This window comes from Hemicordylus capensis, chromosome 1, assembly GCF_027244095.1.
Source record: "Hemicordylus capensis ecotype Gifberg chromosome 1, rHemCap1.1.pri, whole genome shotgun sequence".
NCBI classification, from domain to species: domain Eukaryota; kingdom Metazoa; phylum Chordata; class Lepidosauria; order Squamata; family Cordylidae; genus Hemicordylus; species Hemicordylus capensis.
This window is the reverse complement of record NC_069657.1, coordinates 45,210,149-45,224,959: the sequence shown is the minus strand read 5'-3', so window position 1 is coordinate 45,224,959 and position 14,811 is coordinate 45,210,149. Positions and strand designations below refer to the sequence as shown.

At 44.2% G+C, this 14,811-nt stretch overlaps 1 protein-coding gene and 1 long non-coding RNA gene across 47 annotated transcripts in view; one reads left to right on the top strand and one right to left on the bottom strand.

Annotated features, from left to right (window-relative positions):
- The window catches only part of LOC128323013 (uncharacterized), a 36,136-nt gene extending 34,103 nt beyond the window's left edge, over positions 1 to 2,033 (bottom strand). Inside the window, exon 1 of the long non-coding RNA XR_008306145.1 lies at positions 1,933 to 2,033. This is a non-coding gene — a long non-coding RNA (uncharacterized LOC128323013). The remainder of the gene's footprint in view (positions 1 to 1,932) is intronic.
- NRXN3 (neurexin 3) overlaps positions 1 to 14,811 on the top strand; it is a 1,829,497-nt gene that overhangs the window by 1,009,372 nt on the left and 805,314 nt on the right. The window lies entirely within an intron of this gene.

Sequence of the window (14,811 nt, the reverse complement as noted above, 5' to 3'; positions counted from 1 at the left end):
ATAAATGAATGCTTCTTATACGTTAAATCCTGCCCCCAACTCAAGATGGCTAAGAACTGTATATTGAGCTCTGTACAGAACTAAGGTTCTATGTAAAATCAACCGACAATAGAAGTGAAGCTTGATCTGACTTGAGATGAGGGTTTTCATGATTCCTGTGCAGAATGTGCTTCCAGTCCTAAAAAAGCGGGAGAGTGCCTTAATTTATTTTAGATTTATGTAATGTTTTTCTATAGAGAAAACAGCCTCTGGTTATTGTGAGAGTTTTTAGAAGACATTTGTTTTGTTTTGCTTTTCCTCCCCCGCCCCCTGCTGAGAGCTCTGCCATAGCTGAGGTCTCGGTTACTGAAAGAATGTGGGTTTCCAGCAGGAAGAACATAAAAATAGCTCAAATTAAAAGCTAATGAGGAAAAATTGCTAAAGTATCTCTGGTCTTTAGGTTTTTGGCATTCAGATATGGCAGGCACAAGAACCTGAATGGAGCCTTGAGGCCCAAGCATTTTTCTTCCTCTCTTGAAATGGTTGCAAAATGATCCATACTTTTGAGCAACTCAGTCTTAGCAAATGGGCAGAATTATGACTCTTTCTATACTCTGAGGCAGCTTGCTTTTTCACACAGTTCATAAACCTTGTGAACTGTCTGACTATGCTTACAAACTGAGTATTAACCACTCCATATTGGTCAGAGTAAGAACCCCTTTAGCAACCCATTTGCCTCTGTTTCCATTGTAGTTCCCAAACTGTTACAGGTACACACAAAGCCCTCTTCAGAAATTTTGAGCTTCAGGCACACTCACATTTACAACTGCAAAAGTGGGCAGGGGGAATCCTGCCCTTTCACTCACCCCCTCCAGCTAGCCTGTTCATACTTAACGGCCCCATTTGTCTGGAGGGGAAGGCACTGTAACCATGATGGCTGGTGCTTTCATGAGCTGTAATCTAGATCATCTGAGGTTGCAGCTCACAGAAGTGCCAGCCATTATGCTTACAATGCCTCCCACTTCAGACAAATGGGGCCGTAAGTGTGAATGGGCTGGCTGAAGTGAATTAGTGACAGTACAGGGTGGGACTTCCTCCCCACTTTTACAGTTGTAAGTGTAAGTGCCACTGCTATAACATTTAAAGAGGACTAAATTCTTCTAGACCAGTGATTCTCAAACTTGGGTCCTCAGGTGTTATTGGACTTCAACTCCCATAATCCCCAACCAAAGGCCACTGAGGCTGGGGATTATGGGAGTTGAAGTCCAATAACACCTGAGGACCCAAGTTTGAGAATCCCTGTTCTAGACAGTTGGTTCTACTGTGGCTATGTTTACCATACCACACAAGAACCCCCTCCCCTCCCTAGCAGCTTACAAAGTATGGTTGTCACTTACAAAGGCCACATCCGGACGTAACGTGAAACCAGAGGTTGCTGAACCTGTGATTAATTTTGCACAACATTTGTAACTATGACAGTTAGGAGGGGAAAAGTTTTTCATCCTTCTGTAGTCCATGCAGGAGTGAAGTGGGTCACTCTGAGTGACTGAGGTGAATTTTCAGAGGTCTGGTTAAGCAGAATTCCTCAATAAGCCATGCTATCTGTGACTAGAAAAGGTCAGCTGCATTTTCCGTCAGGGAGATAAATTTGTAGTAAAGGTCAGAATGATTAAGACATTTTCAATCTGCCTTAGTCTGTCAGATACTCTTAGTCTTTATTGCACTAAATATTTTATGAAATGCAATACCTGATTAGACAGCTAGAAAAGCTAACAACAGCCGAAGCACACCACCTAGTTTTTTCTATGGAAAGGCATGAAGTTAGAAAAGGAAGGAGGGAAACCTTTTGTTTTCTTTCATTTTTAAAGAGTCGCTATGGAGCACAGTCTGTTAGTAAGAACGGAAAACTAATGTTAAGAGTTTGTAAGCCACAGCCTGTGTTATCCAACATACCTCTTCAAAACAGAGCAGGCAGTCCACAAAGTACATATTCTTCTGATTATGCTTAGTATTCAAGTCTCAGTCTCTTTTCTCCATGCTTCTCTCATTCATTTTCTAACAGAATGTGCCTCATTCCAGAATATAAGAACTTAACAGAACACAATGGAAGATGCCTATTTTAGAACAAACAGTTTTGTAGTATTCTGTTCATGGCGCTCAGGAAAACCATCAGTGTTGGCTGTACCATGCAGGACAACATGGTTTATTCTAGTCTGCAGTTAGGCACACTTTGTGCAGTGTCCAAAACAAAACAAAACACCTGGACAAATGTAACAAACTGGGACAAATATTTGTATATGTATATTGTGGGGGGGATTGGAGCCCTTTGTCATTTAGTGCCCTAATTCAGGTGCTAAAATGTCTTGGATCAGCCACAAAGTGTACCTTAAGTCTTGGAAGGAGGAGAGATTCAGATATCTTCAGGGAAAAAGATTGGCAATTCAAAAGTCAGAAGTCCAGGATGGTAAGCAAAATCATTAGGGCCATAAAGAGCACACAGGAGGAGATGGAATGTAGGGTAATCTTAGACTGGAGCTGAGAATAATATTCTCAAATATTCAGAAATCACAGGATTCAAATTGGTATTATGAATGTAACATTCCCCCTTCTAATTTGAATTTGAATGCTTTGGATTCATAGGCATCTCTTGATTGGCTGGCTTGAATGGAAAGGATATGGCTGGCTTCATAAGTCTTTCACATACCAATTGCCATTGCATGTTATCTATCAAATGCTGTCAGATATAATATGCCATTCAGTGTTAACCATCAAATATAGATTGGGCATGAATGAGAGGGCTGTAATGCACCATACTTTCTGGCCCTGGCTCTGACCATACTTTCTGATCAGTCACGCCACTATCAACAATCTGATGGCATTACTTGTTCTGGTAGCTCTCCTACTGTCTCTCATCTTCCATTCTGTCCATTGGTTTTCACACTGGGATGTATTCATTTAATAGGAAAGTGCTGAAAATAACAGAAGAATGGATCTCGTTTTATGTGTATAATTTATTTTCATTCAAGCAGCAGTTTGCTAGAGTGTGTGAGAACTGGTCTGTTAGAATGGCAAAGAGAACAATGGGATGATGGGAAAGAATAACACATAAATTCATTACAATCAAGGCCACAACAGCCACTATCTTCTGCATGGCTCCCTTAACAATGGAGACAGAGATACCTGCAGCATCACAGAAAGAGTGATGAGTTAATGAAAGGAGAAAATGAGCTTCATAAATATGGAGCTCTGAAGTAGATGGGGAAAGCCTCCAGGGACAATCAGCCCTTCACTCACTAAAAGCAAAGAGTTCAATAGATGTGGAGGTGTGTGACTTATTTGTGCCTCCCCGGTTCCCCTTCATTTCCTTCAGAGAGCACATATACCATGCTGAAAATGTTGGTTCATGCTAATATACTCCATGTACCTGTGTGTGTGTGTGTGTGTGTGTGTGTGTGTCTGTGTCTGTGTGCACGCACACATGCTCACACATGCACTCAGATTTGTAGGATTGAGGAACAAGCATTACTGCACTGTTCCTGGATCAATTTTTCTATGCAAATAAATGCTCCAGGGGAACTCCTAGATTACAGTGCTGCCAAGTTTCACGAATGGATTTTTCTCCCTAGACTGACAGCTGTGGAAACAGACAAACTCTGTTTATCCACTCCAGAGGCATGAATCAGAACAGTTTGTGGCAGTATCAACTTCTTACACACCCTACCTAAGCTTAGCATCTCTCTCTACTGATCCTTAAAAGGCATGCCATTTTAATAAATTGCTTTTCCATTGCTTTGCACTGTGGATGAGTTGAGGAGTGCAAAGACAGACATAACTGGGTGCTTGAAAAGTCTAGTGATCACGTGTGGTACTCTATGATGTAAGTAAGCACCGCCAAAGCTGTCACCACCTACAGCTTCTTCATCCCTAAGTACCAAAAATATACTGTGACGTAATGATAAAAAGAGACTGCTGAAAAGAGGAAGACTGTCCCAGAAACATTTGTGCTGGGTTCAGTTCCATAAAGGTTTGCTAGACCTTGCAGTTTGTGCAGCGAGGCCTCCTGCAGCCTGGAGACATGGGGTTTGTTGTTTTCAAATTAATGGGGTAAAAATGGTGCATGTATGTGAAGTAAAAGAAGAGCATGGAAATATCTATAAAGTTCGTTTTGAAGGCAGAAAGTGGGGGAAGCCCATCAAATAAGGTAGTAATAAATAGGAACATAGTAGTTTTCCAAACATTTTGGAGGAGGCTGGAATGAATCTGTTCTGTTCAACTCAAACTCTAGGGTGGGTTGTGGCATCCAAAATGCATCTTGCAGTCCACTCCAGGCTTGTGCAGAGGCCGCTCAAGACTAGTCTTCTCGCACATGGTCCAAGGCCTTCTGTGCACTGAGGGTGTGTTAATATTGTACCGCTTCATTGGAAGCCCCAGTTCACTGGAAGACCCAGAGCAGACAAAGTGAGGCCTAACAATGCTGGGAGATCTTTTGGGGCCATGCAATGCTTACTTTTCATTTTACACTTTATTTTTCAAATGCGAAATGCTGTGGAAATATAGGGACATGGGCAGCTGTTTCTATTGAGTCAGACAATTGATCCATCTAGCTCAGAATTATCTACATAGACTGGAAGCAGCTTCTCCAAGGTTACAGGCAGGAGTCTCTCTCTCATCTGAAGATGCCAGGGATGAAACCTTCTGCATGCAAGCATGCAGATGCTCTTGCCAGAGCAGCCCCATCCCCTAAGGGGAATATCTCACAGTGCTCACATGTCATCTCCCATTCAAATGCAAACCAGGGTGGACCCTGCTTAGCAAAGGAGACAATTCATGTTTGCTATTGCAGGTCCAGCTCTCTTCCCTCTTTCTGCCCCAACTAGAAACCATCGTTCCAACCCATATTGTGATTCAGTTACTCCATCCTCATTAGGTAACAAGTTATCTTTATCCTTGCTATACCACTTAAACATTACTACATCACTGTCTGAGAGATTGAATCCTTTGCTGTGTTGGGATTTGAACCAAGAAATCACAGACTGAACTAGCTGCCAGATTGCAGTGGTTCTCAGTCACCCAACTACCAGCCATAAAAGTGCTATGAGGTTCACTAACAAAATGTGTTCTGATAGGATTAATAGTAGGGTATGAGATAATCTTGGGACACAAAATAATCAATAGGAACACACCCTATAAAGAGATTAATGTTGGCAAATTTGAAGAATGTGGTCTAATATGTGCATTTTGGGCTAGTTCACATATGCAAGCTAGAGCATTCCTTTCTTCATCCTATCCCTCTCATGTGCAGAATTGCATGGGGAAAATTGGCATGGAACCAGGCCATGTAGCCCATAGCAACCTTTTCTAATGTTTGAGACTGGCTTATATGGAGAAGATAAATGTGGCTGTCCCACATAATCAAACTGGCCTTGATTTTCATGTGATCTTAAGGTTTTGCATCCTAGGCAGACTGATAGGTGGGGAACCAATTTTCACAGTTCAGTCCAAACATGAATTGAATTCGGACCAGACCACGGTCCGCAAAGTTGATCGGTCAAGCCAGCCAGCTGGCCCAGTCCATCCAACCAAACCCACCCAGACTGTTTTGCCGCTTCGAGTGACTGTGAAGGAGAATCCAGTGAGGATTCCCCTTTGCTTCTGAAGTGGAAAAAAAAAGGTTTTTTAAAAGCTGGCGGAGGAGCGGCAAGTGAGATATTACCATGGAGGCCAGATATTACCACTGCCACCACAAGGATAGGGGTGTGTGCGTGTGCTGCAGGCTTGCACCATCTATTTGACTTTTAAAGGCACCTCTCACTCACTACTCCCCTGCTGCCCTTTACAAAAACGTTTTTTTAATTCCGAAGCAAAGGAGAATCCTCACCAGATTCCCTTTTACAGCTTCTCAAACCAGCAAACTGGTCCATGGGAGAACGGGGCTTGATCCCATTCTATTGTGGACCAGACCGCATTTGCAAGGGCCAGTCCGGTCCATGATTGAACTGGCCCAGATTGCAGTGAACTGGTTCAATCGCGGACTGGTTTGGCACACCCTTGCAGGCAGGCAGGTCAAGCTTCATATTAAGATTTGGCATATAAATATTTTGTCAAGAGTTAATGGATGATTTCATAGCTATTATAAGCATGTTGCAGAGAGGAGCAGCATGTGTTGCAGATGGCTTTAAATTACATCTGGAGGAAAAGATTATTATAAACCATGCCTTGAAGCCTCCTGTTGGATTCTATAAACAGTTGATTAACTATTTCTTAAAATATCAGTTAATCATGTACTGCTTCTTTATACGCTATTTTAAAATTGACTTTTTATCTAATGTCAGACCAACAAACTAATCATACCTTGAAGCTGATTCCTTAATGAAAATATAAGGTTGTTTTCACAACCAATACTGGGGCAGGGAGGGAGGGAGGGTGGGCGGGAGGGGGGAGGCTGGGTTCAACCTACCTTTCCCCCAGACGATGGCTCAGCTTATCTTTTGTGTGCGAGATGCACACCCACACAATCTGCGCTGCTGTGAGCAGCATGGATCTCTGGAGGCTGAGATGACACATTCCAGCCTCCATATTTCCCACTATGCACTGCGTGATGAGCACAGTGCATTGAGGGATATCCCTGTGAGATGGGTGCTCTAGGTGCCCATCTCTGTATGCACTCAGGCTGCAAGCAGCCTGAGCATGTACATGATCCCTGTGCTGGAGTTTAGGGCACACTTGTGCCCTTAACCACAGCTAACGGCTGGGCTTCAGAGTGGGGTTAGGCAGGCGGGCAGCATGCCACACACAAGCAGCCTAGCCATAGGCTGGGTTAGGCTGTTCGAGAGAACAGCCTTTATGTTTTCAGTACCTGGGGTGGTGGTGGTAGTTACGTTAACTCATACAGCTGTTTGCAGAAGAATTACCCCAGTGTGACGACCAATTGCACAAGGCCAGATCTTATCTTGTTTACTTCCTCTTCCTGGAGCAGGGATAGTTATCAGGTATATGGAAAGCATGTCATTGGAACATAGGAAGTTGCTTTCTGCTGAGTCAGACCATTAGTCTGTTTAGCTCCATATTGTCTACTCTGGCAGTGGCTCTCCAGGGCTTCCTTCAGGCATGAATTTTTCTCAGCCCTACCTGGAGATGCCAGAGATCGAACCTGTGATCTGCTGCCTGCTGAGCAGATGCTTGGTCACTGAGCTACAGCCCCATCCTTGTGTCTGTGACTTCCTATTGCCATCTGATCCCCAGCTATCCCATTACCCTTAAGGGAGAGTGGCCACCAGTGTAAATGCTTGCTTTGAATTACATAGAAGGCTGCCTCATGATTAAGGTTTAGGAAGAGGCTATTTTCATCACCTCGATTCCTCAGATGAACTGTTCTGTTATCCATAGCACTTGAGGTCTTTGGCCTATTTTAGTAAAATGCCGTTCCTGGAATGTCACACACTTGTGATGGATTGTAGCAGGTCTTTCTTTGTTTGGGCAGAGCTTAGCTAGTAATAATATCAGCCAGGATTGTCAAAAATAGGTACCCAGTGTTAGCCTCCTGAATCTATATTAAGGCATCTAAACAAGCAGCCTGAATTTCAAAAGCAATGAGCCTCCAGCCACTCTGTGCAACTCTTAACAACTTTGGAAAAGCAGGCCATTTATTTATGTCCCTAAATATTGATTTAGGAGAATAACTTTGGGAAACTATATTTGGAAATCATGGCCTACATTTTTATCAGAACCTTCCTACTGAGAAGCTCCCAGGAAACCTCAACAATAATGCATAGAGACTACTCACTGCTGACATGCAGCAGCCTCTTGGTTAGAACATGTTAACAGGTCAAATGCACTGAATAACAGTGTAAACTAGGGAATTAATATACTGCTTAGCTGTAATGTGTTGATGTAAGGGAATATGTAGAACCCAAGTTAGAAGTTGATCAAAATATTGATTAAATTTAAAGAATATGGGCAGTGCACCAACTTTTCTGAGGACAGGCATAGCTTTACACTTTCTCTGGTAACAAGAATGCCAAGAGTGAAATTAAAGACAACTTGGTAATACTGAGTTCGGAAAACACTACTCTTTAATCTGCAGTTTTCTACACTTCCCTTGGAGTAAGTCCCATTCAACCCAATTGGCTTTGTTCTGTGTAAACATGCATACATTTCAGCCATTAGTTGATAACTGCTAATCTTAAAGTAGATTAGTAAAGTTACCTGGTCTTAACCCTGTATCTGTAAAGCCTCCAAGTAGGGATGTGCACGGAACCAGTCTGGCCAGTTCAGTTTGCATCCAGACCAGATCCGAAGTGGCCCAGTCTGGTTCCAGGTCTAGCCGAACTGGCAGGTCGGTTCAGGGAAATACTTATAAAGGTGAATCCGGACAAGGATTTCCCTTTACAAGTAAAGGGGCATTCCCTATCCTAAGGCGTGTGTGTGTGTGTGTGTGTGTGTGTGTGTGTGTGTGTGTGTGTGTGTGTAAAGTACACTTTGTACCTTGTCCAGTAATCCGAGGTGATGGCAGAGGCAGTGGAGACATCGGAGGTGGAGGCTCCTCTAAGCCCACCCCACCCCCGACCCCGCTGACCTCCTGAAGGACAGCCCTGGCCAACTGTGGCCTGGTTTGCCTCCGTGCATTTCCATGACATCCGTGCATGCATGGAGGCCATTTGCGTCATCATGCGATTTATGTGGTGAAGCAAATGGGCCTCCGTGCATATGCGGAAATCACAAAAATGGCCTCTGTGCATGCGTGGAGGCCCAAACCTGGCCACAGCCAGCCTGGGCTGTTCTTCAGGAGGAGTGGGGCTTGGAGGAGCCCCTGCCACCCCCACTACCTCCAATGTCTCTGCCACCGCCTCGGATTATCGGACAATGTATAAAGTGTACCCTTTCTCTCTCCCCCACTCTGGCCTTAAGATTGTGAATGCCCAAGTAAAGGGGCATCCTCACCAGATTCCCCTTTACAAGAATATCCCCGAACCAGTTTGAACTGTTTCTTTCAAAGCTGGGGCCAGTCTGGGTTGAATCAAGCTGGCTTCAACATCCCTACCTCCAAGACAGCAAGAAAAAAATGCAGCCACTGTACCTTCCACCCAACTCCACTATTGGACCATCTACCCTTGCTTCTCTCCCACCTGCTGTGGCAAGGACGACTTCATGTTTGTCTCACAATGGGTGGAACATGCAGGCACAATCACTGGGTTAAGGCCTGGCAACTATACAAAGGAAGAGTGGGTGAGCATCTGATGGGGATGTTCTCAGAACAGGATATCTGTCCTAGAAAACCTGGTTGATCTCTCTTGCATGTTCCTTCCCCTCTCTCCTGCCTCCTCTTTTGTCTCTTTGTCTTCTGCAGTCCTTTGTGAACTTTAGTCCAAGCTTAGATGGTCTTTCTGCTGGTTCATTTGTGTCCCAATATCAGCAATATCATTATGTGCTCATGATGGTGGCCTACTTGTATGTCACACTTGGCAGTGTGATAGCTGATAATGATGCTCTTGGAAATCTGAGTAGCAGCTTCTGTGGACAGGGTTTTGCATCTCCAGTTATCCTCACTCAGAAGCTGCCTTTTGGACTTCCATGATTTAGTTTTACACTGCTCATAAGAGTAGACCACTCTTTTTTTGGTACAGAGGAGCCAGTGGAAAGACTGTGTGAAAGCAGGCTCTGTGTCCCTGGGACACATTAGGTGGTCTCCCTGCTTCTCATTTTTCAGCATCAATAACACAGTTGCTGCTGCTTTTTGTATGTTGAGGCTGTGGATGAATAATGTGTGAATTAAGGCCGAGAAATGGGAACATCTTTGTGGTAAGTGCCTATTAACCTTTGCTTAACAAATGCTTCAGTTGCCACAGATCTTGCTTGGGAACTTCATTTGACACCCACCTCATGAATATACCACAGCTATATTTACTTGATCTTATCCCTCTTCTGGGACACACTATCATCACACTTGAGTATTTGTATGGCTGCTACAGCTGCTGATCTGAAAGAGGTCAGCAAGACACTGTCACAGGGATATGCCCTGTATTCATTGCTTGACTCACCTCTTCATGATGACCTTCAAACGTCTTTACCAAGTGCCTAACTTGCTTGCCTGAACTTCAAGGATTACTCTGATTGTTGCTTAAAGCTGGGCTGGCTGGATTTCAGGTAGCAAGAATAAAGCTATAAGGACCGGAGAACCTTATATATTTATTTATAGTGTGCAGCCTGCCCTATCTCAGAGGCAGATCATAGTACATTTAAGTGACATATAAAATCCCATCAAAATATATTTTATTAAAACATTCAGTTTAGACTATGTATGTCATGACCCCAGATCCAGGACTACTCCCTCCATTTGTGGCATAAGACAGAGAGTGGTGGGAATGGTCCGGCTGGGGAAAATCTAGGATCCTCACCCTGAATGATCCCTTGCCACTGGGATTCTCCACCCAACAACCAGGGGGACCCAAGCCATCACCCTCACTGCAACCTTAGAACAGAGCCCCAACTTTGCCCTCCAACTTGGGGAGTTCTCCAGGGACCTACCTACCAGTTGCAGCAGGGGCTTCACAGCATCATCAGATCCAGTGATTGAGAAATTGGGCAAAGCCTCTTTAAGGAACAGAACACTTCTGGGGAAAGAGGCGGGGCCAGTTTGCCTGCCTTAGCAGCAGCTATGAACTCTTGCTTACTGGAGCAACATGCTCTGAGGTTGTATTGCCCATCTCTTGCTGCTATGCTTGGCTCTGGCTGACATTCTGACTCTGGCTCACAAAGCTGAGGGTCCAAGGTCCGGTGTACTTGTGGGACTCTGGCTCAGCCTGGAAAAGGGTGATTTGTTTATTGATCGGTCAGTTTATTTATAATGGTTTTACTCCACCCTTCAAGTTAAAAACTTCTCAGGGCTGTTTGTAATAATTAAAACAATAAATACCAATCGCGTAAAACCAAACTCAGAACCATATTATCAATGTAAAAGACAGTTTACACACATGTACACACACACACACACACACACACACACACACACACACTTTTCTAAGTCAGCTCAAGCCCCAAAAGCCAACCCAAACAGAACCTCTGAAAAGTTCTGAAAGATGCTGAGACATGAGCATCTTGTACATGCATTTATTTAATATTATTTATTTATTTAATTCATTTATATACCACTCCAAACCAAAGTCTCAGGGCGGTTCACAACCATAAAACAACAATACAAATAAATAAAACATTAAAATCAATTAAAACTCCAAAAAAGCTGCTTAAAAAAAAAAATTACAGTATTTAAAATTACAAAAGCTAAAAGGCCTGGTTAAAAAGATGAGTCTTCAAAGATCTTTTAAAAACCGCTAGAAATGGGGAGAGTCTTATGTCAGCAGGAAGCACATTCCAAAGTCTCAGAGCAACAACTGAGAAAGCCTGTCCCTGAGTGGCCACCAAACGACTTGAAGATAGCCACAGACCGGCCTCCCCTGATGAACGCAATGGACGATGGGGATCGTGCAGAAGAAGATGTTCTCTTAAATACCATGGGCCTAAGCTGTTTAGGGCTTTATAGGTTATAACCAGCACTTTGTATTTTGCCCGGAAACCAATTGGCAGCCAGTGTAACTCTTGTAATATAGGAGTAATATCGTCTCTTCGAGATGACCCGGAGACCAACCTAGCTATCACATTCTGTACTAATTATAGTTTCTGGACTACATACAAAGGCAGCCCCACATAGAGTGCATTGCAGTAATCAAGTCTGGAGGTTACTGGCAAATTTGCCAGACTTGATTACTGCAACAGACGCAGCTGGCGTATCAACCAAAGCTGATGAAAAAAGCACTTCTGGCCACTGCCTCAAGCTCAGAAACCAGGGAGAGGCGTGAATCCAGAAGCACTCCCAAACTGCGTACCTGTTCCTCCTGAGGAAGTGTGAGCCCATCTAGAACAACATTTACATCTTGTCCATATGCCACAAGAAGTAGTGACAGCCATTAGCTTAGATAGTGGTTTAAAGGACTAGACAAATACATGAAGGATAAGTCTAACAATTGATATGCACCATGATAGCTAATTAAAACTCTTATATTCAGATGCTGAATATTCTGAACAGCAGAAGCCAGACAAGGAACTGGAGAGGCCTGTTGCCTTCATGCCGTGTATGTGGGCTTACTGGAGGCAGAAGGAGAGGATCTTGTGGTAGTGAGCATGAATTGTCCCCTTTGCTTAAGCAGGGTCCACCCTGGTTTGCATTTCTAAGCATGACTACATGTGAGCACTGTGAGATATTCCTCTTAGGGGATGGGACCACAGTTTGGAAGAAAAGCCTCTTCATGCTTGTATGCAAAAGTCCCAGGTTAACTCCCTGTCATCTCCAGACAGCGCCAGGAGAAATTCCAGCCTGAAACCTTGGAGAGCTGCTGCTGTCAGTCAGTGAATTCCATGGACCAGTGGTCTGACTGGAGATAAAGCAGCTTCCTATGTTGCTGTCTGGTGAACTGCAATTGGAAACAGGCTGCTAGCATGTTGCTACATTAAGATGGCAGAAAACCCCAACTTCACATATACACTGATGGGGTCTGAGCTGTCAGTGATTGACCAGGGGAGAGATCTTGGGGTCATGGTGCACAGCTCATTGGAAGTGTCAACCCGGTGTGCGGCAGCTGTGAAATCATTAGGAAGGGGATTGAAAATAAAAATGCTAATATTATAATGCCCTTATTCAAAACTATGGTGCAGCCATGTATAAGTAATGTGTGCAGTTCTGGTCACCATATCTTAAGTAGGACATTGTAGAACTGGGAAGGGTGTAGAAGAAGGCAACCATGATGATCAGGGGCCTGGAGCACCTTCCTTATGAGGCAAGGCTACTGCATCTCAGACTTTTTAGTTCCTCTGAGTACCAGTTGCAGGGGAGTAACAGCAGCAGAGAGAGCATGCCCTGAACTCCTGCTTGTAGGCTTCCAGTGACATCTTGTGGACCACTGTGTGAAACAGGATGCTGGATTAGATGCACCTTGGGCCTGATCTAGCAGGGCTGTTCTTATGTTCTTAGGTGTATAAAATTATGCATGGAGTAGAGCAAACAGGAGTCACCCCATGAAACTGAAGGCCCTGAAACTGACAACCAACAAAAGGAAGTAATTTTTCACACAGCACATACTTAATCTATGGAATTCTCTGCCATGGGATGTTGTGATGGCCACTAGCTTGGACAGCTTTAAAAGAGGCTTGAGCAGATTCATGGAGGACAGGAGGACATGTCTATCAATGGCTACTAGTCTGGTGCCTATAGGGCACTTCCAACCGCAGAGGCATGGTGCTTCTATATGTAGTATTTCCCCTTAGATAACGTTGTTAGGCATACTCACAACCAGTCACTTTGTTGGCCTGACCTTCGGCCTGAAGGAGTAGGAGACAAAGTAGGTTTAGAAGCCTTCTTTATTCAAACAAGACTGCAACAAACTCCGGACAGCTTACACTTAGAAAACAGAAAGCTAAGCCACACCTAACCAAATACAACCTAATTTTAAAGAGACAGGACACATATACTACACTAAATACTAGCTGCAGGAGAGGAACAGCAAGAGAGAGGGCATGCCTGCTGCAGGCTTCTCAGGGACATCTGGTGGGCCACTGTATGAAACAAGATTCTGGACTAGCTAGGCCTTGAGCCCGATGATCCAGCAGGGCTGTTCTTGTGTTCATCAGATGGACCTTGGTCATCCAGCAGGGATCTTGTTCTGTTCTTAGATAAAGTGAACCATCATCACATAATGGAATGGTAATGAACTTTGCTTGGGAATATCTGCGTTCAAATCTTTGTTTTGTTATGGAGCTCACTGAGTGAACTTGGCTGAGTCATTGCCGCTCCCAATAACCTACATCACTGTGTTGTGACTAGGATCAAACTGGATAGTCCTATGCATTTTTCCTCAGCTCCATGTATATATGTAACTATCTATATGGTACATTTTGTGCATTTGGGGTCAGTGTTCCCTCTAAAAGGGATTCCCAGACGTTGTTGACTACAGCTCCCAGAATCCCCAGCTGTAATGGCTTTTGCTTGGGGATTCTGGGAGTTGTAGTCAACAACATGTGGGAACCCTGTAGGGCAGGGGTTCTCAACCTTGGGTCCCCAGATGTTGCTGGACTTCAACTCCCATAATCCCCAACCAAAGACCACTGGGGCTGGGGATTATGGGAGATGAAGTCCAACAACATCTGGGGACCCAAGGTTGAGAATCCCTGCTGTAGGGCATAACTGCTTGGGGTAGGTGAGATCTTTATAATGGGCCTACTCAACATGTGTCTCATCAAACCAAGCACAACCCATGTATTGGGGCCTATCATATCAGGACCTTGACAAGTCCCCAATTTTTACAGTCCCCAGCAAGCAACAAAAACAAGAGGTTTATAGAGCCTCTGGTGTTCTGTCATATGTGGCTAGTGAGTGGGCTGCATTGGGGAGCCAGCATGGTGCCGTGGTTAGAGTGCTGGACTAGGACCGGGGAGACCCGAGTTCAAATCCCCATTCAGCCATGAAACTAGCTGGGTGACTCTGGGCCAGTCACTTCTCTCTCAGCCTAACCTACTTCAAAGGGTTGTTGTGAGGAGAAACTCAAGTATGTAGTACACTGCTCTGGGCTCCTTGGAGGAAGAGCAGGATATAAATGTAATAATAATAGTAATAATAATAATTTTACTTGATGGGTCAGAACTTGTGCAGTCCTGATCTAGGAGGACTGGAATCAGTCTTTTCTATTGATATTGCTGCCAGGCCTAAGGCTGCAGACATGGGCCTTAAATGGAGAGGAAGCAGAGCAGAACCTCGAGGCGTAGTGCCAGCATTTAGATTGGACTCTG